Genomic DNA, 5,072 nt, shown 5'->3' on the forward strand with positions numbered 1-5,072 from the left:
ATATATATAACTTTTTGCTTGTGAAATGCTGTGCTTACCTTAGCTCACAGTGCCACTGGTGTCTCCTAGACAGGGAGTTAATCAGACCATGTAGGTGCACAAGAACTACGGTGTTAAATATAAGCAGTGTGACAACTTATGTCAACATGCGGTCACCAGTAAGTGTTTTACTAAACTGAAAACAGCTGAGCCATGAACTGTAAATTCATTTAAATGGTATGATGCAGAAGAACAGGGATGAACAGTTGTTTCCATGACAACGTCAGCGTGCCATTCACCAATAATTTTGAAAACATGTAATAATATGCACAGAAATATAAAGTTGTCACCTGGTTTATAGTCTGGTTTATGATATTTGTCCTCAGATCAGGTCAGAGGTTGTCATGACTGATTTACAGCACAAAGAAGCCTCAACAAAACAGGAGGAGGACAGCCTCGTCCAGTCATTTGTATCAGGGAAGTCAAATATTATATGAACCTTTTATACCACTGAATAAAAATAGGCATCAGTATTTAAGTACCCAAAGGTGACTCACACTGATTTGTAGCAGGAGATTAACACAAAGTTTCACTGAATTATTGTATCACCCTCAACATTTAATTAACAAGCTATCAATTTAACCAACATTCATGGGTTTTACAGCATACCAGATAATAAAGCAAAAACAAATACCAAACACATCAAATGTCAAAGACATCAAATGACCGCGCACTAATGTTGTTATCCAGCTCTGATGTCCATTATCAGGCACACAGTCAACCTGGTCATCCAAAGCTGGATGTCTGCTATTGTTCTGACCTTTTCACAGAATCACTCTTTCTCTTCCAAACGTGAGATCGACATTAAGGTGCTCTGGGATGTGGAATTAGTCTCTTAGGGTGTGTGAAAACAACCATGATTGTAAATTGCTCCTTTAGTGCAGATGTGCCAGACTGATTATAAAGTGACTGGGGGTTAAAAGAAAACTTAAAAATGCGTTAGTGCTTACATTCTTGTCGGTCTGAGCATCTACATAGGTTATACAGTGACCATTTACCTTATTACTAAAGAGCTTTTAAATGCTAAATGTAAAAAAGTGAAAATAATAAATAAATAAAAGGACTAGTTTCTCCTCATTTAAAATTTAATGCCTTGTGATTTATGGACACGTTCACATTCCCCTCCCCTTGCAAACCTGCTTCAGTGCTACATGTGAAGTCAACCACTCTGCAGCTCTAGTGACGTGAGACATTTCTCCCTTTTGAGGACACGCTTTGTTTCATAATCTATGTTGATATACCTAATTATAATTGTTTTCCTGATACAATGTGTTTGAGCGTGGCTGGAGTCAGTTCCAGCTGACACTGGCCGATGGGTGGAGTTACCAGTTAACCCTACCTGCATGGCGTTGGACTGTGAGAGGGAACCACCAGAGAAAATCTGCACAGGTATGATGAGAACATGCAAACTCTAAAAGCCCTTGTGTGGTTGGTAGGTCTGAACCCAAATCCTTCTTGCTGTGAGGTGACAGGCCACATCATGCCACCCGCTTTTTAAACCTGTGATTCTATAGAGCAGCTACAGTAGCTATCATCTTGGGTGTATATAATTTTTCATGATTTGCAGTATAATGTATACAACATTTTCTTCTCTTCAATGAATCTCTCACTCCAGCTCACCAGCTGCCATTTGTTTCCCATTTTTTATATTTATGTAAAACTCTAACAGCCGTAACATGGAAAACACATCATGATGAATGTATGTAACAGCAGGACACACAAACAAAGAGGTGCTTTTGTCTTTTGTTTTGGTCTTGTTCAGAATATTGTTTCTGAATATGAAATTCTTTTCAAACCATTTGCATGAAGTGTAATTTTTGAGGACACAAATTGTTGAGGACACATAAGGACACAAGCATTTTTCTTAAGAGGCCGCAAACTCCAAATGCTAATCCTACAAATCCACGGAACACATAGTACCTAATGGGAACAAATGAAAAGGGCAGGTCACTGTGCTGTGTTTGTTTCAGGAACACTGTATTACATTATATATTTGCTTCACAGTGCTGAGGTAGACATGATGAACAGTCATAATTGGATTTTGTTATATTGTGTGACTGTGTTATTAATGGTGATAATTTTTCCAGGTCGATCAGTTTGAAAATGTGATATAGTTACCCCATTAATTGTTTGGGAAGAAGGAGAAATGTTTATCTTGACCAAACATGTAGTGTAAATGGTAAAAGATAGTACATGTACAGTAGAGCAGAGGTCAGCAAAGCATTATTATATATTATTATGCGAATATATGAAATGAAGAATGAAACCATGACAGAACCTCCAACATGTTTCACTAAAGACTGCTACACTCATTCCTCCTCCCCTCTCCAACTCTTCTTGTTGGTTGGGGTGGCTGTGGCTCATGAGGTAGGGCAGTCGTCTCCTGACCAGCAAGTTGGTGGTTTGACTCCCGGTCTCCCTGCATGCCTAAGTGTCCCTGAGCAAGACACTGAACCCCAAATTGCTCCCGGTGGCTTGAATAGCGCCGTTGTGTGGAAGCCTGTTGTCATCGGTGTGTGAAGGACTCGTCATCTCCTGTAAAGCGCTTTGACCAGTGCAACACACTGTGAAAAAATGCTCTATATAAATACAGTCCATTTTGATTCCTTCTCACGTACTGTCGACAACTGGACCCCAACATTTCAAACTTTGATTCATCACTCCACTGATCTTCACCCCAGTCTTTCATATCTCAGTCTTTTCTCTCTGTACCCCTTCTGAAAAAGTGGTTTCTCAGCTGCTGTCCTTCCACAAAGGCCGTTCTGGTCTCTCTCTCAAAGAACCTCTGAGAAAGTTCTCATAAGTTTTCTTGGTTTTCCACTCATGTTTTTGTCCTTGGTCTCTCTGGATTCCTAATATTTCTTTATAACAGTTTAAATAATGAGTATCCAGTTTGTTTGCTGATTTTCATTGCTAAACAGTAAATCTAATAGTTCCTTTTGCACAATACTGTAGGTGCAGAATGAGGTCTCAGTTTGCATGCTGCTCATCAAGTGGGGGCAGTATTACATATTTCACTGTCATACTGTATTTATTGGGATTTACTTGAATCTGGGTCAAAAACATGTAAGAGTATCAGTATAAACTATAGAGAATAACAACTATTATGGGCTATTATGAACTATTATGTTATGGGCAAATCCGAGGCCATGGTTCTCAGTCGGAAAAGGGTGGCTTGTTCCCTTCAGGTTGGTGGAGAGTTCCTGCCTCAAGTGGAGGAGTTCAAGTATCTTGGGGTCTTGTTCACGAGTGAGGGAAGGATGGAACGGGAGATTGACAGGCGGATCAGTGCAGCTTCTGCAGTAATGCGGTCGATGTACCGGTCCGTCGTGGTGAAGAAGGAGCTGAGCTGTAAGGCGAAGCTCTCGATTTACTTGTTAATCTATGTTCCAACTTTCACCTATGGTCATGAACTTTGGGTCATGACCGAAAGGGCAAGATCCCGGATACAGGCGGCCGAAATGAGCTTTCTCCGCAGGGCGGCCGGGCGCACCCTTAGAGATAGGGTGAGGAGCTCGGTCACCCGGGAGGAGCGCAGAGTAGAACCGCTGCTCCTCCACATCGAGAGAAGCCAGCTGAGGTGGCTCGGGCATCTGTTTCAGATGCCTCCTGGGCGCCTTCCTAGGGAGGTGTTCGTCTGGAGAGAGGGAAGTCTGGGCATCTTTGCTTAGACTGCTGCCCCCGCGACCCGGTCCCGGATAAGCGGAGGAAAATGGATGGATGGATGGATGGATGTTATGGGCTAATATTTGCCCACCGGCACAGTAGATCATGTTTGCAAATTTAATCAATGCACAGACAGAGGTTCTGTCATCATACTCTCATTTATACTATCAACTATGTATAAAACAAAACCCCCTGAAAATCTAAAGATTTGCACACTTTATTATTTACAAGTATTGCACAATTAACAGCTGCACATTTTTCAGCCATAATATTTTAATTCAAGAGCTTATTTGTGTGTTTTTTGAACAGATAATGACCATAGAAAATTGAATTCATGGTCATCAGAACTGCATACTTTCATCCAGGATGACCACTTCAGACTGCCTGATGAAATCCTGCATGCTTAGACATACTCTATAAATTTGGTTCAAGGCAGCAGTGCCCAAGCTTTTATGATGTAGGACCATGCACAGTTTCTCAAAAGCAGAAACGTAAAATTGCAGACAATCACTTCAGCTTGTGATAAAATCACTGAATATAAATAACCCATTTTTATATATCATATTACCACAGCATAAACTCTTACAATTTCATCAGCCTCAAGAATGGGAGATTCTGATTAATCCCTTCAGTCATCAAAATGGTCTTCAAAGGTAAAGGTTCTCAAACCCACAGTAATGGGTTGGGGGAAGCGGTGGGGGATTATGCAAACTTCACAGTGATTAATATTGGCCTGAGACGTATCTCCACTGATGGTAGCTGGGAGAGGAGCATATTGATTGATTGCTGCAGGGGGCGCGAGGTTCTGCACATTTACTTTTTGATGAATAGGCTGTCAGGGGCACGAACAACCAAAAATGGCCCTGTAAATGAATGTTTAAGTGATTATGGTATAAGTGTAAATATTACACATCCATTAAGGAGGATCATATTTGGTGCCACTCTGAAGAGGGGAGGAAATAAAAGGGACAGAATATCCCACAGCAAAGTAGGTGCGTGGAGAAATGGGGTTTTAATCTGCATGTATAATGTTTTAGAATTCCTTGACAAGTCCTTGACATTAATCTCTGTGTGTGTGTGTGTATGTGTGAGTGTGCATGTGAGCCTTTTGTGTGTATGTTTATGTCGCCCCGGCGTGTGTTTTCAATAGGGCAAGAACTGAAGACGAGGACTTTAAGTTGACAGAGCATGCCAGTGCATCTACTCGCTCAAATTACGTCGTGATAAAATGCATCTGGGCTGTTGCACTGGAGGCAAGAGTGGGAATCAACGCTTGCTTTAAAGATGATTTGTGCTCAGCGCAAATGAATTCCCCCACCCAAGAAAAATCAATAGCACCTTGTGCAATACAAGTTTGTGTCAACTCT

This window comes from Monopterus albus, unplaced genomic scaffold (genome assembly GCF_001952655.1).
Source record: "Monopterus albus unplaced genomic scaffold, M_albus_1.0 scaffold85.1, whole genome shotgun sequence".
Lineage (NCBI taxonomy): Eukaryota > Metazoa > Chordata > Actinopteri > Synbranchiformes > Synbranchidae > Monopterus > Monopterus albus.